At 48.8% G+C, this 22,840-nt stretch overlaps 1 protein-coding gene across 1 annotated transcript in view; it reads right to left on the reverse strand.

Annotated features, from left to right (window-relative positions):
- LOC137360371 (NACHT, LRR and PYD domains-containing protein 3-like) overlaps positions 1-3,999 on the reverse strand; it is a 107,688-nt gene extending 103,689 nt beyond the window's left edge. The window contains exon 1 of the mRNA XM_068025836.1: positions 3,837-3,999. The gene's annotated coding sequence lies outside the window, so the exon portion shown is untranslated. The remainder of the gene's footprint in view (positions 1-3,836) is intronic.
- Between the last annotated feature and the right edge of the window lie 18,841 nt (positions 4,000-22,840).

Raw genomic sequence — 22,840 nt, forward strand, 5'->3', positions numbered from 1 at the left:
AGTGATGCTTCACCTGGGGAGTGCAGCCAGAATCAAGTCCATGGCACCATGGGTGGCTCAGCTGCACAGGGGGGTACAGGGAAGACTAGAAGAGCCATAGTGACAGGTGATTCAATAGTCAGGGGAACAGACCAGCGTTTCTGTGGCCGCAAACATGAATCCAGGACGGTGTGTTGCTTCCCTGGTGCTAGGGTCACTGAGCATTCTGAAGGGGGAGGGTGAACAGCCAGCAGTCATGGCCCACATCGGAACCAACGACACAGGTAGAAAGAGGGATGTGGTCCTGCAGTCAGAATTTAGGGAGCTTGGTAAGAAATTAGCAAGCAGGACCTCAAAAGTAGTAAACCCCAGATTACTCCCAGTGCCACGTGCTAGTGAGTATAGAAATAGAAGGATAAGACAGATGAATGCGTGGCTGGAAAGATGGTGCAGAAGGAAGGGCTTCAGATTTCTGGGACAATAGGACCGGCTGTGGGGGGAGATGAGACCTGGACGGGTTGCACCTGAACTGAGTTCCTTACGGGACATTTTGCCAGTGCTGTTGGGGAGGGTTTAAACTAGTTTGGCAGGGGGATGGGGACCTGAGGGTGGACACAGTTGGGACAAAATCAGAAATGAAAATGGAAGGTGGAAAATTAATGGATGGGTCTGGAAGACAGAGGAAATGAGGGTTAGAAAATAAAAAAATTTGGCAGTGCTCAGGGGATCTACTTCAATGCAAGAAGTATAGCAAATAAAGCAGATGAGCTGAGGGCAGAAATAGACATGTGGCAGTATGATATCATAGCTATTACAGAAACATGGCTTAAGGAGGGACAGGAATGGCAGCTGATAGTTACAGGCTTTTCAGATGCGATAGGGAGGGGGATAAGAAAGGAGGAGGAGTGGCATTTTAGGTCAAAGAAACTATTGTGAGGAGGGATAATATGTTGGAAGGTTCATCAAATGAGACCATATGGATTGAGCGAAAGAACAAAAAAGGGGCAATGACACTGCTAGGTGTGTACTATAGACCCCCAGTCAGAGGGAGATAGAAGAGCAGATATGTAGGCAAATCTCTGAGAAGTTCAAGATCAATAGGGCAGTAATAGTAGGCGATTTTAACTCCCCCAATATTAACCGGGATAGTTTTAATGTGAAAGGAATTGAGGGAGCAGAATTCTTTCAGGAGAACTTTTTTGCCCAGAATGTAGTAAGTCCAACAAGAGAGGGCGCAGTTTGAGACTTAGTTTTAGGAAATGAAGATGGGCAGATGGAAGGATTGGCAGTGGGAGAGAGAGCATTTTGGTGATAGTGATCATAATTCAGTCAGTTGTAACAGAATTGTGGAAAAGGACATAGATAGAACAGGAGTTAGAGTTCTCAATTGGGCAAATCCAATTTGACTAAACTGAGGAGTGATTTAGTGAAAGTGGACCGAATCAGATACTTGAAGGTAAATCAGTGTCAGAACAGTGGGAGGCATTCAAAGGGGAGATTCAAGGGGTTCAGGGTAAACATGTTCCTACAAAGAAAAAGGGTGAGGCGGCCAAATCTAGAGCCCTATGGATGGCAAGGAGCCTACAGGGTAAGATAAGGCAGAAAAGGAAAGCTTATGTCCAACACCGAGAACTCAATACTACAGAAAGCCAGCTGGAGGATAGAAAGTGGAGGGGTGAAATCAAAAAGGAAATTAGAAAAGCAAACAGAGGGCATGAAAGAATATTGGCAAGCAGAATCAAGATGAACCCAAAGATGTTTTATCAATACATTAAGAGTAACTAAGGAGAGAGTAGGGCCCATAAAAGACCAAAAAGGTAACCTATGTGTAGGAGTGGAAGATATTGGTATGGTTCTTAATGAATACTTTGCGTCTGTCTTCACAAAACAGGGGGGCGTTGCAGATATTATAGTTAAGGAGGAAGAGTGTGAAGCATTGGATGTGATAAACATAGGGAGAGGGGAAGTATTAATAGGAGTAGCATCCTTGAAAGTTGATAAACCACCAGAGCCAGATGAAATGTATCCTAGACTGTTAAAAGCAGCAAGAGAGGAAATAGCAGAGGGTCTGACCATCATTTTCCAGTCCTCACTGGATACAGGTGTGGTGTTGGAGAATTGCTAACGTTGTACCTCTGTTTAAAAAGGGATCGAAGGATAGACGGAATAATTACAGGCCAGTCAGTCTAACCTCAGTAGTGGGCAAATTATTGGAATCTATTCTGAGAGACAGGATAAACTGTCACTTAGAAAGGCACAGGTGAATCATGGATAGTCAGCATGGATTTGTTAAGGGAAGATTTTGTTTGACCAACTTGATCAAATGTTTTGAAGAAGTAACAAGGAAGATAGATGGGGGTTATGCAGTTGATGTGGTATACACGGATTTTAGCAAGGCTTTTGACAAGGTCCCACATGGCAGACTGGTTAAAAAAATAAAATCCCATGGGATCCAGGGAAATGCAGCAAGGTGGATACAAAATTGGCTCAATGGCAGGAAACAAAGAGTAATTGTTGACGGGTTTGTTTGTAACTGGACGGCTGTTTCCAGTGACGTTCCACAGGGCTCAGTACTGGGTCCCCTGCTTTTTGTGGGATATATTATCGATTTGGACGTAAATGTAGGGGGCATGATTAAGAAGTTTGCAGACGACGCAAAGATTGGCTGTGTGGTAGATAGCGAGGAGGATAGCTGTAGGCTACAGGAAGATACTGATGGTCTGGTCAGATGTGCAGAAAAGTGGCAAATGGAATTCAACCTGGAGAAGTGTGAGGTGATGCATTTGGGGAGGTCAAACAAAGCAAAGGAATACATGATTAATGGGAAAATACTGAGAAGTGTAGAGGAAGTGAGGGACCTTGGAGTGAATGTCCACAGATCCCTGAAGGTAGCAGGACAGGTCGGTAAGGTGGTTAAGAAGGCATATGGAATCCTTTCCTTTATTAACTGAGGTCTCGAATACAAGAGCAGGGAGGTTCTGCTGGAACTGTATCACTCATTGGTTGGGCCACAACTTGAATACTGTGTGCAGTTCGGGTCACCTCATTACAGAAATGATGTAATTGCACTAGAGAGGGTGCAGACGATATTTACCAGGATGTTGTCTGGACTGGAAAATGCAGCTATGAGGAAAGATTGGATAGGCTGGGGTTGTTCTCCTTGGAACAGAGAAGGCTGAGGGGAGATCAGATTGAAATGTACAAAATTGTGAGGGACCTGAATAGAGTGGAGGTGAAGGGTCCATTCACCTTAGCAGAGAGGTCAGTGATGGGGGGAGGGGAGGGGGGTGGGGGGCATAGATTTAAAGTAATCGGTAGAAAGATTAGAGGTGAGATGAGGAAAAACCTTTTCACCCAGAGGATGGTGATGGTCTGAAAGTCACTGCCTGAAAAGGATAGTTGAGGCAGAGACCCTCAACTCATTCAGAAAGGAGTCTGGATATGTACCTCAAGTGCCGTTAATCTGCAGGGCTATGGACCAAATGCTGGGAGGTGGGATTAGACTGGGTGGATGGTGGGTTGTTTTTGGGGGCCGGCACAGACATGATGGGCCGAGCGGCCTCTTCCCGGACCTGAAAAACTTCCCCGGCTTCGGTCAGACCAAATCTCTGCATAAATTAACGTCCCTCAGCGAATCCGCTTCACCCATTGGTCAATTGGGATACGCGTCGCTCAAAGCCCCGCCCACGAATCCGCTTCACCCATTGGTCAATTGACATCCAATTAGGATACGCGTCGCTCAAAGCCCCGCCCACGAATCCGCAGGTCACGTGGCTCGGCCGTTCAAGCGGATGCGGGAGTCTCAGTTAAAAAATAACAGGAGAAAGGGGCGGCGCCAGCGTCAGCGCAACACTCACCCCGCTTACTCAGTCAAGATGGCAGACCTGCCCCGTTAACTCTCTCTCTCTCTCCACAAATGCTGCCGGACCTGCTGAATATTTTCTCTTTATTTTCCTTCGATCATCGCCGGAGCACGGAAATGAAACAACACGACTTCCGGCAACAGCCCGGCTCCCGCGCGCAGGCGCACTGCTGCCGCTCATCCGGGCATTTCCAGTGACGTGCCCGTTTCAACTTCGATGGCGCGCGGCCTCTGACCAACGTCTAAAGAGTTTGGTTGCCCGGGTTACAGGGGCGGGGGCTCCGGCTGTGACGTCAGCTCAGCTCCAGTATTTTCAACACAAGAGGGAGGGAGGTAGTTCACAGTACAACAGGGGCTGGTCCAGGATAGTAACCCCAGGGAATGGACTGACCTGGGTCAGAATACAGGGGCTGGTCCAGGATAGTAACCCCAGGGAATGGACTGAACTGGGTCAGAATACAGGGGCTGGTCCAGGACAGTAACCCCAGGGAATGGACTGAACTGGGTCAGAATACAGGGGCTGGTCCAGGATAGTAACCCCAGGGAATGGACTGAACTGGGTCAGAATACAGGGGCTGGTCCAGGATAGTAACCCCAGGGAATGGACTGAACTGGGTCAGAATACAGGGGCTGGTCCAAGATAGTAACCCCAGGGAATGGACTGAACTGGGTCAGAATACAGGGGCTGGTCCAGGATAGTAACCCCAGGGAATGGACTGAACTGGGTCAGAATACAGGGGCTGGTCCAGGACAGTAACCCCAGGGAATGGACTGAACTGGGTCAGAATACAGGGGCTGGTCCAGGATAGTAACCCCAGGGAATGGACTGAACTGGGTCAGAATACAGGGGCTGGTCCAGGATAGTAACCCCAGGGAATGGACTGAACTGGGTCAGAATACAGGGGCTGGTCCAAGATAGTAACCCCAGGGAATGGACTGAACTGGGTCAGAATACAGGGGCTGGTCCAGGATAACCCCAGGGAATGGACTGAACTGGGTCAGAATACAGGGGCTGGTCCAGGATAGTAACCCCAGGGAATGGACTGAACTGGGTCAGAATACAGGGGCTGGTCCAAGATAGTAACCCCAGGGAATGGACTGAACTGGGTCAGAATACAGGGGCTGGTCCAAGATAGTAACCCCAGGGAATGGACTGAACTGGGTCAGAATACAGGGGCTGGTCCAGGATAGTAACCCCAGGGAATGGACTGAACTGGGTCAGAACACAGGGGCTGGTCCAGGATAGTAACCCCAGGGAATGGACTGAACTGGGTCAGAACACAGGGGCTGGTCCAGGATAGTAACCCCAGGGAATGGACTGAACTGGATCAGAACACAGGGGCTGGTCCAGGATAGTAACCCCAGGGAATGGACTGAACTGGGTCAGAATACAGGGGCTGGTCCAGGATAGTAACCCCAGGGAATGTACTGAACTGGATCAGAACACAGGGGCTGGTCCAGGATAGTAACCCCAGGGAAGGGAATGGACTGAACTGGGTCAGAATACAGGGGCTGGTCCAGGATAGTAACCCCAGGGAATGGACTGAACTGGGTCAGAATACAGGGGCTGGTCCAGGACAGTAACCCCAGGGAATGGACTGAACTGGGTCAGAATACAGGGGCTGGTCCAGGATAGTAACCCCAGGGAATGGACTGAACTGGGTCAGAATACAGGGGCTGGTCCAGGATAGTAACCCCAGGGAATGGACTGAACTGGGTCAGAATACAGGGGCTGGTCCAAGATAGTAACCCCAGGGAATGGACTGAACTGGGTCAGAATACAGGGGCTGGTCCAGGATAACCCCAGGGAATGGACTGAACTGGGTCAGAATATAGGGGCTGGTCCAGGATAGTAACCCCAGGGAATGGACTGAACTGGGTCAGAATACAGGGGCTGGTCCAAGATAGTAACCCCAGGGAATGGACTGAACTGGGTCAGAATACAGGGGCTGGTCCAAGATAGTAACCCCAGGGAATGGACTGAACTGGGTCAGAATACAGGGGCTGGTCCAGGATAGTAACCCCAGGGAATGGACTGAACTGGGTCAGAACACAGGGGCTGGTCCAGGATAGTAACCCCAGGGAATGGACTGAACTGGATCAGAACACAGGGGCTGGTCCAGGATAGTAACCCCAGGGAATGGACTGAACTGGGTCAGAATACAGGGGCTGGTCCAGGATAGTAACCCCAGGGAATGTACTGAACTGGATCAGAACACAGGGGCTGGTCCAGGATAGTAACCCCAGGGAAGGGAATGGACTGAACTGGGTCAGAATACAGGGGCTGGTCCAGGATAGTAACCCCAGGGAATGGACTGAACTGGGTCAGAACACAGGGGCTGGTCCAAGATAGTAACCCCAGGGAATGGACTGAACTGGGTCAGAATACAGGGGCTGGTCCAGGATAGTAACCCCAGGGAATGGACTGAACTGGGTCAGAATACAGGGGCTGGTCCAGGATAGTAACCCCAGGGAATGGACTGAACTGGGTCAGAATACAGGGGCTGGTCCAAGATAGTAACCCCAGGGAATGGACTGAACTGGGTCAGAATACAGGGGCTGGTCCAAGATAGTAACCCCAGGGAATGGACTGAACTGGGTCAGAATACAGGGGCTGGTCCAGGATAGTAACCCCAGGGAATGGACTGAACTGGATCAGAACACAGGGGCTGGTCCAGGATAGTAACCCCAGGGAATGGACTGAACTGGGTCAGAACACAGGGGCTGGTCCAGGATAGTAACCCCAGGGAATGGACTGAACTGGATCAGAACACAGGGGCTGGTCCAGGATAGTAACCCCAGGGAATGGACTGAACTGGGTCAGAATACAGGGGCTGGTCCAGGATAGTAACCCCAGGGAATGGACTGAACTGGATCAGAACACAGGGGCTGGTCCAGGATAGTAACCCCAGGGAATGGACTGAACTGGGTCAGAACACAGGGGCTGGTCCAGGATAGTAACCCCAGGGAATGGACTGAACTGGGTCAGAATACAGGGGCTGGTCCAAGATAGTAACCCCAGGGAATGGACTGAACTGGGTCAGAATACAGGGGCTGGTCCAGGATAGTAACCCCAGGGAATGGACTGAACTGGATCAGAACACAGGGGCTGGTCCAGGATAGTAACCCCAGGGAATGGACTGAACTGGGTCAGAATACAGGGGCTGGTCCAGGATAGTAACCCCAGGGAATGGACTGAACTGGATCAGAACACAGGGGCTGGTCCAGGATAGTAACCCCAGGGAATGGACTGAACTGGGTCAGAACACAGGGGCTGGTCCAGGATAGTAACCCCAGGGAATGGACTGAACTGGGTCAGAATACAGGGGCTGGTCCAAGATAGTAACCCCAGGGAATGGACTGAACTGGGTCAGAATACAGGGGCTGGTCCAAGATAGTAACCCCAGGGAATGGACTGAACTGGGTCAGAATACAGGGGCTGGTCCAAGATAGTAACCCCAGGGAATGGACTGAACTGGGTCAGAATACAGGGGCTGGTCCAGGATAGTAACCCCAGGGAATGGACCGAACTGGATCAGAACACAGGGGCTGGTCCAGGATAGTAACCCCAGGGAATGGACCGAACTGGATCAGAACACAGGGGCTGGTCCAGGATAGTAACCCCAGGGAATGGACTGAACTGGGTCAGAATACAGGGGCTGGTCCAGGATAGTAACCCCAGGGAATGGACTGAACTGGGTCAGAACACAGGGGCTGGTCCAGGATAGTAACCCCAGGGAATGGACTGAACTGGGTCAGAATACAGGGGATGGTCCGGGATAGAAACCCCAGGGAATGGCCCAAACCGGGTAAGAATACAGGGGATGGTCCGGGATAGAAACCCCACGGAATGGACTGAACTGGGTCAGAATACAGGGGCTGGTCCGGGATAGAAACCCCAGGGAATAGACTGAACCAGATCAGAATACAGGGGATGGTCCGGGATAGAAACCCCAGGAAATAGACTGAACCGGGTCAGAATACAGGGGCTGGTACGGGATAGAAACCCCAGGGAATGGACTGAACCAGATCAGAATACAGGGGATGGTCCGGGATAGATACCCCAGGGAATGGACTGAACCGGATCATAATACAGGGGATGGTCCGGGATAGAAACTCCAGGGAATGGACTGAACCAGGTCAGATTATAGGGGCTGGTCCGGGATAGAAACCCCAGGGAATGGACCGAACCGGGTCAGAATACAGGGGCTGCACCAGTATAGAAACCCCAGGGAATGGACCGAACCGGGTAAGAATACAGGGGCTGGTCCGGGATAGAAACCCCAGGGAACGGACTGAACCAGGTCAGAATACAGGGGATGGTCCGGGATAGAAACCCCAGGGAATGGACCGAACCGGGTCAGAATACAGGGGCTGCACCAGGATAGAAACCCCAGGGAATGGACCGAACCGGGTAAGAATACAGGGGCTGGTCCGGGATAGAAACTCCAGCGAACGGACCGAACCGGGTAAGAATACAGTCTGGGGTACTCAAGGGACTGAAAGCTGACACATGCCCTGGACCAGAGGGCCTGTCCCCTGCTGGATTCAAGGAGCTTGCTGCAGTGATCGTGGACACACAGGTTTTGATCTTCCAGACTTCCAACAACAACTTGTATTTTCCAGCGCCTTTAATTTCATAAAACATCCCAAGGTGTTTCACCGGAGCATTATAAAACAAAGTATAACACCAAGCCACAAAAGGAGGGTTAAATGACAAAAAGCTTGGTCAAGGAGGTAGGTTTTTTAAAAAGTGTCTTAAAAGAGCAAAACAGAGAGTTGAAGAGATGCAGGGAGGGGCTTCCAGAGCTTGGGTCTGAGGCAACTGAAAACATAGCCAGCAATGGTGGAGCGATTAAAATCAGGGATGCATAAGAGGCCAGAATTTGGGCAGCACAGATATGTTGGAGGTTTCTGGAGCACTTGCCTTCCGGGAGAGGAGTCCAAGCACGCCAGAGTTGGAAAACAAAGTGAGCAGTGATGTAACAGGAAAGATGCAGGGTGATTGGTGAGTAAATGCTGTGGGAATAACTCTTAAATAGCCGGGTTAGTGCAGTAAAAAGTTGAATAATAAGGAACAAGTGAGTAACGTTTTTTGAGTGAGATTTATTTTAACTAATGAACTATATTAATTTTTAGTAGGATTTATCAGCAACTTCAAAAGTAAAGGTAAGGACTTTAGATTGTAGTGGGTCGTGTTTGGAGTAGAACAAGTCCCCGAGCGTGATTAGTATTGTTGAATTCAGGGATTAACTAATCAATCTAAGGGTAAGTCATGACAGGAGAGCTCAGCCCCGTGATCTGCTCCTCCTCCGCTATGTGGGAAATCAGGGACGCTTCCAGTGTCCCTGATGTCCGTGTGTGCAGGAAGTGTATCCATCTGCAGCTACTGGCTACCAGCATTACGGAGCTGGAGCTCTGGGTGGTTTCACTGTGGAGCATCCGCGATGCTGAAAACGTCATGGATAGCACGTTTAGCGAGGTGGTCACTGCAGGAAAATGCTGCAAAGGCAGAAAGGAAGTGGGTGACCAGCAGGCGGAGTAGAGGAAGGCAGTTAGTGGAGGAGTCCCCTGTGGCCAACCCCTTCTCTCTAACAGATATACCGCTTTGAATATTGTTGGGGGAGATGGCTCAGGGGATAGCAGCAACAGACAAGTTCATGGCACCATGTGTGGCTCTGTCGCACAAGAGGGAAGGAAGAAGAGTGACAGGGATTTAGTGATTGGGGATTCAATCGTAAGGGGAACAGTCAGGCGTTTCTGTGATCACAAAAGAGACTCCAGGATGGTATGTTGTCTCCCTGGTGCTAGGGTCAAGGATGTCTCGACTGCAGGGAATGCTGAGGGGGGAGCGCGAGCAGCCAGTTGTCTTGGTACATATTTGTACCAACGACATAGGTTTTTAAAAAAAGGGAATCAGGTCCTACAAGCTGAATATAGGGAGTTCGGACATAAATTTAAGAAGTCGGACCTCAAAGGTAGTAATCTCAGGTTTACAGAGTAGAATGTGGGAAACCAGCCAGGAGTGTGTTGGAATAATCAAGTCGAGAGGGAACGAAGGCAAGAATGAGGGTTTCAGCAGCAGATGTGCTGAGACGGGGGCAAAGTTGGGTGATGCTCCAGAAATGGAAATAGGTGGTCTTAGTGGTGGCGTGATGGGACACCAACTGTGTGAATAGACTGGCTTAATCTTGGACTGTGACCAGGGGAAGGGTCAGTAACTAATGAACAGAGTTTGCAACAACGGTTTCAGTCTTCCTGATATTTGATTGGAGGACATTTCTCTCATTCTGGATGTCGGAGAATGAGTTTGATAATTTCGCAACAGTGGCGGACTGGAGGGAACTGGCGAGGTAGAGCTCGGTGTCATCAGCATACGTTATGAAAACTAAAGCTATGCTTTTCGATGTCGCCGAGGGGCAGCATGCAGATTAGAATTAGGAGGGGGGCCAAGGATAGATCGGATAGACACCAGAGGTAACAGTGCAGGAGCAGGAAGAGAGCCATTATAAGTGATTCTCTGGTTACAATGAGATAAATAAGAGTGAGAGCAGTCCCACCCAGCTGGATGACAGTGGAGAGGTGTTGGAGGAGGATGGTGTGGTCAACCATGTCAATGGGTGCAGTCAGATCGAGATGGAGGAGGAGGGAACGTGTACCACAGTCACAGTCACAGTGGATGTCATTGTGACTTGATAGGAAGTGTTTCAGTACTATGGCGGTTGTGGAAACCTGATTGTAGGGAATAGGATCGAGGGGACAGGAGGTGGGTCTTGTGGACAAGATGAGTTCAGACAGGGCATGAGGGGAGATGGGTGTGAGTTCAGGGCGAGGGAAGGAGGCAGCGTTATAGGAAGTTTGGCCATTGGGCTAATGAGAAGAAGGAAATGGCAGGGGCAGCTGATAGGCAGGTCTTGATCTTAGTGACAAAGAAGTCTGTGAGTTGCTCACATTTATTGTCAGAGGTGAGGGTAGAGGGGTTTAAGAAGACAGTTTGTAATAGAGAAAGGAAGCCAGGGGTTATCCTTGCAATCCAGGATGATCAGTTTTTGTCGATGAGAGCAGGACCTGACGGTGTTTTAGGTTGTCCAGCTGGATGGCTAAACCAGTTGTTTGCCATGTCCATTCACGTCTGCATCCCTTAGACATAAGGCAGTGGAGATTAGGGCTGTACCAGGGGGCAGGGCCAGGGTGAGAGATTGATCTGTTTACTGGGGACAAAGGTGGAGGTGAGTTGTGCAAATCAGTAGCTGCCGAAAATGTCTGAGGGCCAAAGGGTAGATCGTTGAGATTTTGAAAGTGTAGTTGTAAGTAACTAGGGGGATTGTATTTATCCAGGGATGGATACAGAAGGAGGTGGAGTTGGAGTGTGGGAAAGGGATGTGGGTGCAGAGTGAGGCAAGGAAGTGATCATGAGATGGCCTTTTCTGTAACTTGTGCAGTGGGAGTAGCAAGGTCACGTGAGTCGGCAAGGTCGAGGGGGTGGCCGTGAAAATGGCCGGGTTTGGCTATTTACGTGAAGAGCGAGATTGAGAGAGGATAAGAGGGCCATGAACTCAGGAGAGAGTGAGAACATGATGAGCTGAGATGGAGATTGAAATCACTGAGGATGAGAATTCTTTCAGCGCAGAGGCTGAGGGAGAAAAGCAGTGAAGGTATCTCCGCGATAAAACTCTTTATTGGAATTGAAGGCAGTACAGAACAATGGTTTTGATCGAGAGGTGATGGGGTGGAACAAGGTGAGATGCTCAAAGGAGGAGAAAGGGCCAGAGGAGTGGGGTGGTGGTGGGGGGGGGGGGGGGGGGGTGGGGAAGTGTCAGTCCAAGGTGTGATCTGGCGATGAGAGCGACACAGCCACAGCGATGGTCTTAGCAGGGCAGGTGATGGATGATGTAACCAGGCGGGGAGGCTTCATTAAGTGGCGTGGTGTCATCACCCCTCAGCCAGCTTTCCTTTAAGGCCATGATGTCGACGCACAGTAAGGTCATGGATGACACGTGAATGGACATTCTGGAGGGAAATGTGTAGATGGAGTGGTGAGAACGGTCAGTCCACAGGGTCAGCAGTGAGTTGAACAGGGTGAAGATTGGTATGATCAGTCCCTAGTGGTCGCACTGGATGGGAAGGGAGAGGAGAGTGGGATGGACACTTGGGTTGCTGTTTAGAATGAGGAAGCACCCGATGCCTCAGTGAGGTCATCAGAGGATGCCAAGAGAAGCACTGTGCTAAATTGCCAGCTTATCGGAATGGGACTCGAGCCTGGGACGACAGGAACGTTGAGTCCTGAAGGGTTGGGGTAGGGAGTGCAGTGTGTGTGAGAGTGGGGAAGTGAAAAGAGGGATGGCAATACAAGAGCTTTTGGAGGGGTAAAGAGAAAAGAAGTTTAAGGGAAAGAGCCAAAGTGGAAATAGATTGATCGGCTCGAATTTGGATGGCAGCTAACATGGACACCGGGAGAGCTCCAGTTAAATCAGTCTAGTTGCATGAAAACATGATAGTAAAGGGGAATTAGATGGGGATATTAGGAAGGAGTTCAGAGTTAGTCTGAGAACCTGTGGTGGAATAATGATGACTTGGATTGGTTAGAATCAGCATGGAGCATCAATGAGCTGTTCTGTGAGTTTGGAGACAGATAAAGCAAGTTTGAAGATAGAGTATCAGGATGCATAGATACAGGTATTTCCTAGGAATGGAGATCCTCTGGAGGTGTACAGAGTCAGTTGCAGGATAAAAAGGTGATGGCAAAGTTGGAGGACTCCATTAAAACCCAGGTGAGTGATATTCTAGCCAACAATCCGACTGAAGCTGAAAAACCAGTATAGCCAGCGACCAGCCACAGAGTCAGCAGGAGACAAGACGGACAAGAAGGAAGGACTGTGAAAGGATGGAGGGGGAGAGAGAGATTAAATGACAGATGTTATGGAACAGAATGCAAATTGAGTGCGACATAGTTGTACAAAAAGACAGCGCGAGTTCAGAGAGAGTGTTAATGGCAGAATAATGAACAGCTCTGTACAAAAGCGAAAACATGAAAAATAAGTTTGGCGAGCACATGGTTAAATATATTTATAGTTTGCATTATTTTGTTTATATATGTATATCTCAAAAAATAATGGGGCTCATGGTCTCAAATTATTGAACTCAATATTGAGTCCGGAAGGCTGTCGAGTGCCCAATCGGTAAATGAGATGCTGTTCCTCGAGCTTGCGTTGATGTTCACAGGAAAACTGCAGCAGGCTGGGGACTGAGGTCTCAATCACAGCAGTGGAGGGCAGTAGACTGCGCAAAGTTACTTTAAATGTTGCAAAAGTGCGGCAATTCTGAGACAGAAGTTGGGTAAAAGTTAAAATGGTCTCCTCAGATTAGAAGGTAGCAATTGTAACTGTGCGGAGGGGGGAAAGAGAGAATCATATGATGAGGCAAAGTAAACATGGATTTTTTGAGGGTGTCACTGGTAGGGTGGATAAGGGAGATCAGTGGATGTAGTCTAATTGGATTTTCAGAAGGTATTTGACACGATACCACACAGGAGATTGTTGTACAAGATTAGGACTATGGGATTAGGGAGAATATATTAGCACGGATTGAATATTGCATAACAGGCTGAAGACCAAGTAAGAGTAAGTGAAACACTTCAGGGTTGGCTGTAACTCTGGGAGTACTGCAAGGATCAGTCTTTGGGCCTCAGCTACTTACAATCTATATCAATGACTTGGACAAGAGGACCAAGTTCTGCCGATAGAAAGCCAGGTGGGAATGTAAACTGAAGAGGACGCAAAGAGGCTACAAAGGAATGTAGACCCCTTCAGTGTTTGGGCAAGCAATTATTCACTTTGGGCAGAAGAATTGAAAAGCAGTCTTTTTTTTTAGAGGTGAAAGACTGGTAAACATTGTAGTCTAAGGGATTGGGGGATCGAGATATACTAGCCTTAGGGGGTGGATTGAAGGTTCACTGGGTTGATTCCTGTGATGGGTGCACTGTCCTATGGGGAGTGATTGAGTAGAATAGGCCTATGCTCTTTGGTGTTTAGAAGAATGAAAGGTGATCTCGTAGAAACTTATAACATTCTCCGAGGGCTTGACAGGGTAGAAGTTGAGACTGTTTCCCCCAGCTGGAGAGTTCAGAACTAGTAGTCATAGTAGCAAGGTAAGGGGTGGTCCATTAGGACTGAGATGAGCAGAAACCTCTTCGATCCGAGTGTTGTAAATCTTTGGAACTCTCGAGCCCAGATTGCTGTGGACACTCAGTAGATGAGTTTATTCAAGACTGAGACTGTGCCACGTAATAGACTTTATCAGCAAATTTGAAGCCCATGGAATGAAAAGGACGTTGGCAGCATGGATACCAAGTTGGCTGAATGACAAACAATGAGTAATGGTGAACGATTATTTTTCAGACTGGATGAAGGTATACAGTGGTGTTCCCCAGGGGTCGGCATGAGCAGAAAGACCTGGGAGTGTATGTGAACAAATTGTTGAAGGTGACTGGGCAGGTTGAGAAAGTCATTGAATAAATATGTGGGATTCTAGGCTTTACAAAGAGAGTCACAGAATACAAAGCAAGGAAGTTATGGTGAACCTTCTCTAAAACATTGGTTCATAAGAACTAGGAGCAGGAGTAGGCTGTCCGGCCCCTCGAGCCTGCTCCGCCATTCAATAAGATCATGGCTGATCTTTTCGTGGACTCAGATCCACTTACCCGCGCTCCCACCATATCCCTTAATTCCTTTATTGTTCAAAAAGATATCTACCTTAGCTTTAAAGACGTTTACTGAAGTAGCGTCAACTACTTCACTGGGCAAGGAATTCCATAGATTAACAACCCTCTGGGTGAAGAAGTTCCTTCTTAATTCAGTCCTAAATCTGCTCCCTCTAATCTGGAGGCTATGCCCTCTTGTCCTAGCTTCACCTGCCAGTGGAAACATCCTCTCTACTTGTATCTTATCTATTCCCTTCATGATTTTATATGTTTCTATAAGATCCCCCCTCGTTCTTCTGAACTCCAATGAATATAATCCCAATCTACTCAGTCTCTCCTCATAAGCCAACCCCCTCAACTCCGGAATCAACCTAGTGAACCTCCTCTGCACCCCCTCCAGTGCCAGTACATCCTTTCTCAAGTAAGGAGACCAAAACTGCACACAGTACTCCAGGTGCGGCCTCACCAGTACCTTATACAGCTGCAACATAACCTCTCTGCTTTTAAACTCAATCCCTTTAGCAATGAAGGGCAAAATTCCATTTGCCTTCCTAATTACTTGCTGTACTGCAGACCAACCTTCTGCGATTCATGCACAAGGGCACCGAGGTCCCTCTGCATAGCAGCATGCTGCAACTTTTTACCATTCAAGTAATAATCCTTTTTCCTCTTACTCCTACCGAAATGAATGACTTCACATTTATTAACATTGTATTCCATCTGCCAGACCTTTGCCCACTCACTCAATGTATCTATGTTCCTCTGCAAAGTTTCACAGTCATCTGCACACTTTGCTCTGCCACTCATCTTAGTGTCATCTGAAAACTTTGACACCCTACACGTGGTCCCCAACTCCAAATCATCTATATAAATTGTAAATAATTGCGGTCCCAACACCGATCCCTGAGGCACACCACTAGTGACTGATTGCCAACCAGAATAGCACTCATTTATCCCCACTCTCTGCTTCCTGTTAGTCAACCAATCCTCTATCCATGCTAATACTTTACGCCTGACGCCATGCATCCTTATCTTATGCAGCAGCCTCTTGTGCAGCACCTTGTCGAAGGCCTTTTGGAAATCTAGGTATACCACATCCACTGGGTCCCCATTGTCCACCTTGCTCGTAATGTCATCATAGAATTCCAAAATATTTGTCAAGCATGACCTGCCCTTCATGAACCCATGCTGCGTCTGCCCAACGGGACAATTTCTATCGAGATGCCCTGCTATTTCTTCCTTGATAATAGACTGAAGCATCTTCCCCACTACAGAGGTTAAGCTAACCGGTCTATAATTCCCCATCTTTTGTCTACCTCCCTTTTTAAACAGTGGTGTCACATCTCCTATTTTCCAATCAGCTGGGACTACCCCAGATCCAGCGAACTTTGGAAAATTACCGTCAGTTGACCTGCTATTTCTCCCGCCATCCATCTCTTTTAGTACCCTGGGATGCATTCCATCAGGGCCAGGAGACTTATCAATCCTTAGCTCCATTAGCTTGCCCAACACTACTTCTTCCATAATAATAATTGTTCCCAGGTCCTCACCTACGTTCGCCTCTTTGTCAATTACTGGCATGTTATTAACGTCCTCCACTGTGAAGACCGATACAAAATGCCTGTTGAATGCCTCGGCCATTTCATCATATCCCATAACTAAATTCCCCTTCTCATCCACTAAAGGACCAACGTTTACTTTAGCCACTCTTTTTCATTTTATACATTTATAGAAACTTTTGCTATCTGTCTTTATATTCTGTGCTAGTTTTTTCTCATGTTCTATCTTACTTTTCTTTCTAGCTCTTTTTGTAGCTTTCTGTTGACCTTTAAAGTTTTCTCAATCTTCTAGTTCCATGCTGCTTTTGGCCACTTTGTATGGCTTCTCTTTCAATTTGCTAGCTTCCCACATTTCCTTAGACACCCATGGTAGATTACCCCTTTTCTTCCAGTCCTTCCTTTTCACTGGAATATACTTTTGCTGAGCACTTTGAAAAATTGCCTTGAAAGCCCTCCACTGCTCGTCAACTGTCCCACTATAAAATCTTTGTTTCCAGTTCACTTTAGCCAAGTCCTCCCTCATTCTATTGTAGTCCCCCTTGTTCAAGCACAGTACCCTGGTATTGGATTTTATCTTCACACTCTCCATCTGTATTCTAAATTCAACCATACTGTGATCACTCCTTCCAAGAGGATCCCTAACCATGAGGTCATTAATTATTCCTGTCTCATTACACAGTACTAGATATTGGATAGCTTGCTCCCTCGTCGGTTCCATTACATACTGTTCAAGAAAACTATCACGGATACACACAACGAACTCCTCCTCAAGGCTACCCTGACTGAGCTGGTTCGACCAATCGACATGTAGATTAAAATCCCCCATGATAATAGCCGTACCATTTTTACAGGCATTAGTTATTTCTTTGTATATTGCCCGCCCCAAAGTGATGTTATTATTTTGTGGCCAATAGCCTACGCCTATCAATGACTATCTTCTTAGAGTTTCTAATTTCCACCCAAATGGATTCAACCTCATTCTCCATAGAACCTATATCATCTCTCAGCACCGTCCTGATGTCGTCCTTAAGTATCAGAGCTACACCTTACCTTCCTGTCTGTCCTTCCGAATAGTCTGGTACCCCTGGATATTTAACTCCCAGTCGTGACCAACCTGTAACCATTTCTCCGTAATGGCTACCAAATCATATTTATTCACGATTATTTGTGCCGTTAACTCATCAACCTTGTTACGAATGCTACGAGCATTCAGGTAAAGTGCCTTTATGCTAGCTTTCTTAGCCTCATGATCTCCAACATCTCTAATAATAACTCTTGAGTTATCCTTCCTTCCTGATTCTTTCATAGACTGCCTTGAGAAAGAAGGAGATCGAGGGAGTGACAGCGAAGGAAAGACATATGGAGGGATGGAGAGAGACAGACAGAGAGACAGAGATAGAAGGAGAGAGATGGAGTGACAGGGCGGGAAAGACAGATGGAGGGACAGAGAGAGAGAGAAGGACCGAGAGGGAGAGACAGAGAGAAGGAGAGAGGGAGTGACAGAGGGAAAGACAGATGGTGGGACAGAGAGAAAGACAGAGATAGAAGGAGAGAGATGGAGTGACAGGGAGGGAAGGACAGATAGAGGGATGGAGATAGATGCAGAGAGAGGGAGTGACAGAGAGAGAAAGATTGATGGACTGACAGTGAAAGAGAGAGAGGCAGAGACATAGATAGAAGGAAAGTGTGAGGCAGAGAGGGAGGGATAAAGAAAGAAGGAGAAATGGTTGAAACCATTGCTGTCCTGGGAGCGAGGGAGGAAGGGCGAGACGAAAAGAGAGAGGGGGGGGAAAGAAAGGGAGAAATGGTGTCTTAGAGACATTGACAGAGTTATGGACAGAGGCAGAGAAAGAGAGGGAGAGAGGGAGAGACAGAGATCGAAGGAGAGAGAGGGAGTGACAGGGTGGGAAAGACAGATGGAGGGACAGAGAGTGAAACAGAGAGAGAGGCAGAGACAGAGATAGAAGGAGAGAGAGGGGGAGCGACAGGGCGGGAAAGACAGATGCAGGGACAGAGAGAGAGAGAGAAGGAGAGACAGGGAGAGACAGAGAGAAGGAGAGAGGGTGCGACCGGGAGGAAAAGACAGATGGAGGGATAGCGAGAAAGACAGAGATAGAAGGAGAAGGAGGGAGAGACATAGAGGGAAAGACAGATGGAAGGACAGAGAGAGAGACAGATAGAAGGAGAGAGAGGGAGTGACAGGGAAGGAAAGACAGATGGAGGGACAGAGTGAGAGACAAAGAGAGAAGGAGAGAGATGGAGTGACAGGGGGAAAGGACAGATAGAGGGATGGAGAGAGAGAGACTGAGATAGATGGAGAGAGAGGGAGTGACAGAGAGGGAAAGATAGATGGAGTGACAGAGAGAGATAGAGGGAGAGGCAGAGACAGAGGTAGAAGGAGAGAGTGGGCAGAGAGGGAGGGATAAAGAAAGAAGGAGAAATGGTTGAAACCATTGCTGTCCTGGGGACGAGGGAGGAAGGGCGAGACGAAAAGAGAGAGAGGGGGGAAAGAGAAAGGGAGAAATGGTGTCTTAGAGACATTGACAGAGTTATGGACAGAGGCAGAGAGAGAGAGGGAGAGACAGAAATAGAAGGAGAGTGAGAGAGTGACAGGGAGGGAAAGACAGATCGAGGGAAACAGAGAGAGACAAAGAAAGGAGAGAGAGGGCGTCAGAGAGAGGAGAGAGAGGGAGTAACAGAGAGGGAAAGACAGATGGAGGGACAGAGAGAGAGAGACAGAGAGAGGGAGAGATGGAGACACAGAGGGAGAGAGACAGGGTTTGGGAGAGACAAGGATTGGCAGAGAAGGTGAGACAGAGAGAGAGAAAGGCAAGAATAGAGGAAGAGCAAGTGATAGAAGGAAAGACAGAGATAATGACAGAGAGGCCGAGATAGAAGGAGAGAGAGGGAGCGACAGGGAGGGATAGACAGGTGGAGGGACAGAGAGAAAGAATGAGAGAGAGAGAGACAGAGATAGAAGGAGAGAATGGGCAGAGAGGGAGGGATAAAGAAAGGAGAAATGGTTGAAACCATTGCTGTCCTGGGAGCGAGGGAGGAAGGACAAGATGAAAAGAGAGAGAGGGGGAAAGAGAAATAGAGAAATGGTGTCTTAGAGACACTGACAGAGTCATGGACAGAGAAAGAGAGGGAGAGAGGGAGAGACAGAGACAGAGGGCGAGTGAGAGACATAGATAGATAGAGATAGAGTGACTGACAGAGAGGGAAAGACAGATGGAGGAGAGAGAGACAGAAACAGAGAGAGAGAGAGACGGAGATAGAAGGAGAGAGAGGGAGCGAGAGAGAGGGATAGACAGACGGAGGGACAGAGAGAGAGACAGAGAGAGAGGGAGAGACAGAGAGAAGGAGAGAGGGAGTGAAAGAGAGGGAAAGACCGATGGAGGGATAGAGAGAGAGACAGAGATAGAAGGAGAGACAGGGAGGGAAAGTCAGTTGCACGGACAGAGAGCGAGAGAAGAGGGAGAGGGATAGACAGAGAGAAGGAAAGAGGGTGTGACAGAGAGGGATAGACAGATGGAGACACAGAGAAAGAGACAGAGAGAGGAGATAGAGGGAGTGAGAGAGAGGGAAAGACAGATGGAGGGACGGAGACAGACAGAGATGGAAGGAGAGAGAGAGGGAATGACAAAGAGGGAAAGACAGATGGAAGGACACAGAGACAGTCAGAGAGATGGAAGGAGAGAATGGGACAGATAGGGAGGGATAAAGAAAGAGGGAGAGAAAGAGACAGACTGAGAGAGAGGAAGGGAGGGTGACACAGAGGGAGAGGGGCAGGAATTGGGAGAGACAGGGATTGGCAGAGAAGGTAAGACAGAGAGAGAGAGAGAGAGAGAGAGAGAGGCAAGAATAGGGGAAGAGCCAGTGATAGATGGAGAGACAGAGATAATGATTGGGGGAGGCAGAGATCGAAAGAGATAGAGGGAGTGACAGAGAGGGATGTATAGACAGATGGAGGGACAGAGAGAAAGAATGAGAGAGAGGGAGCGACACAGAGAAGGAGAGAGGGAGTGACCGAGAGGGAAAGACTGATGGAGGGACAGAGCGAGACAGAGATAGAAGGAGACAGAGGAATTGACAGGGAGGGAAAGACAGTTGGAGGGACAGAGAGCGAAACAGAGAGAGAGGCACAGACAGAGATTGAAGGTGAGAGAGGGAGTGACAGGGCGGAAAAGACAGATGCAGGGACAGAGAGAGAGAGAGAAGGAGAGAGAGGGAGAGACAGAGAGAAGGAAAGGGAGTGACAGGGAGGGAAAGACAGATGGAGGGACAGAGAGAGAGACAAAGAAAGGAGAGAGAGGGCGTCAGAGAAAGGAGAGAGAGGGAGTGACAGAGAGGGAAAGACAGATGGAGGGACAGAAAGAGTGTCAGAGAGAGGGAGAGATGGAGACACAGAGGGAGAGAGACAGGGATTGGGAGCGACAGGGATTGGCAGAGAAGGTGAGACAGAGAGAGAGAAAGGCAAGAATAGAGGAAGAGCCAGTAATAGAAGGAGAGACAGAGATAGTGACAGAGAGAGGCAGAGCTGGAAGGAGATAGAGGGAGTGACAGAGAGGGAAAGACAGATGGAGGGAGAGAGACAGACAGAGAGAGAGAGAGAGACAGAGATAGAAGGAGAGAGAGGGAACGACAGGGAGGGATGGACAGATGGAGGGACAGAGAGAAAGAATGAGAGAGAGGGAGAGAGAGAGAGAGAGAATGAGAGAGGGAGTGACAGGGAGGAAAAGACAGATGGACGGACAGAGAGTGAAACAGAGAGAGTTGCAGAGACAGAGATAGAAGGAGAGAAAGGGGAAGTGACGGGGGGGGGGGGGGGAAATCAGATGCAGCGACAGAGAGAGAGAGAAGTAGAGACAGGGAGAGACAGAGAGAAGGAGAGAGGGAGCGACAGGGAGGGATAGACAGATGGAGGGACAGAGAGAGAGAATGAGAGAGAGGGAGAGACATAAAGGGAAAGACAGATGGAGGGACAGATAGAGAGACAAAGAAAGGAGAGAGAGGGCGTCAGAGAGAGGAATGAGAGGGAGTGACAGAGAGGGAAAGACAGATGGAGGGACAGAGAGAGACAGACAGAGAGAGAGAGAGACAGAGATCGAAGGAGGGAGAGGGAGCGACAGGGATGTATAGACAGATGGAGGGACAGAGAGAGAGAATGAGAGAGGGGGAGAGACACAGAGAAGGAGAGAGGGAGTGACAGAGAGGGAAAGACTGATGGAGGGACAGAGAGAGAGGCAGAGATAGAAGGAGATAGAGGAAGTGACAGGGAGGGAAAGACAAATGGAGGGTCAGAGAGAGACAGAGATAGAAGGAGAGAGTGGGAGTGTCAGGGAGGGAAAGACAGATGGAGGGACAGAGAGAGAGAGACAGAGAGAGAAGGCGTGAGTGGGAGTGACAGGCAGGGAAAGACAGATGGATGGACAGAGTGAGAGACAGAGAGAGAAGGAGAGAGATGGAGTGACAGGGAGGGAAGGACAGATAGAGGGATGGAGAGAGAGAGACAGAGGTAGATGGACTGAGAGGAAGTGACAGAGGGTTGTAAGATAGATGGAGTGGCAGAGAGAGAGAGACGCAGAGAGAGGGAGAGACAGAGAGAAGGAGAGAGGGAGTGACAGAGAGGGAAAGACAGATGGAGGGATAGGGTGAGAGACAGAGACAGAAGGAGAGAGAGGGAGAGACAGACTGGGAAAGACAGATTGAGGGACAGAGAGAGAGACAGAGATAGAAAGAGAGAGAGGGCGTGTCAGGGAGGGAATGACAGATGGAGGGACAGAGAGAGAAGAAGAGAGACGGAGTGATAGGGAGGGAAGGGCAGATAGAGGGATGGAAAGAGAGAGACAGAGATAGAAGGAGAGAGAAGGAGTGACAGAGAGGGAAAGACAGATGGAGTGACAGAGAGAGAGAGAGAGAGAGTGAGAGAGGCAGAGATAGAGATAGAAGGAGAGAATGGGCAGAGAGGGAGGGATAAAGAAAGCAGAAATGGTTGAAACCATTGCTGTCCTGGGAGCGAGGGACGATGGGCGAGATGAAAAGAGAGAGAGAGGAGGAAAGATAAAGGGAGAAATGGTGCCTTAGAGACATAGACAGAGTTATGGACGGAGGCAGAGAAAGAGAGTGAGAGAGGGAGAGACAGAAATAGAAGGAGAGAGAGAGAGAGAGTGAGAGGGAGGGAAAGACAGATGGAGGGACAGAGAGAGGGACAGAGAGAGGGACAGAGAGAGGGACAGAGAGAGGGACAGAGATAGAAGGAGAGAGAGGGAGTACCAGGGAGTGAAAGGCAGATGGAGGGAACAGAGAGAGAAGGAGAGAGAGGGAGCGACAGAGATAGAAGGAGAGAGGGAGAGACAGAGAGGGAAAGACAGATGGAGGGACAGAGAGAGAGACAGAGATAGAAGGAGAGTGTGGGAGTGACAGGGAGGGAAAGACAGATGGAGGGATGGAGAGAGAGAGAGACAGAGAAAGAGATAGAAGGAGAGGGTGGGACAGAGAGAGAGGGATAAAGAAAGAAGGAGAAATAGTTGATACCATTGCTGTCCTGGGTTCGAGGGAGGAAGGGCGAGATGAAACGAGAGAGAGAGGCGGAAACAGAAAGGGAGAAGTGGTGTCTTAGAGACACAGACAAAGTTATGGACAGAGGCAGAGAAAGAGAGGGAGAGATGGAGACAGAGAGAGAGGGAGAGACAGAGATAGAAGGAGAGAGAGAGAGAGTGACAGGGAGGAAAAGACGGA

The sequence above is a fragment of the Heterodontus francisci genome, unplaced genomic scaffold, assembly GCF_036365525.1.
Source record: "Heterodontus francisci isolate sHetFra1 unplaced genomic scaffold, sHetFra1.hap1 HAP1_SCAFFOLD_188, whole genome shotgun sequence".
NCBI lineage: Eukaryota > Metazoa > Chordata > Chondrichthyes > Heterodontiformes > Heterodontidae > Heterodontus > Heterodontus francisci.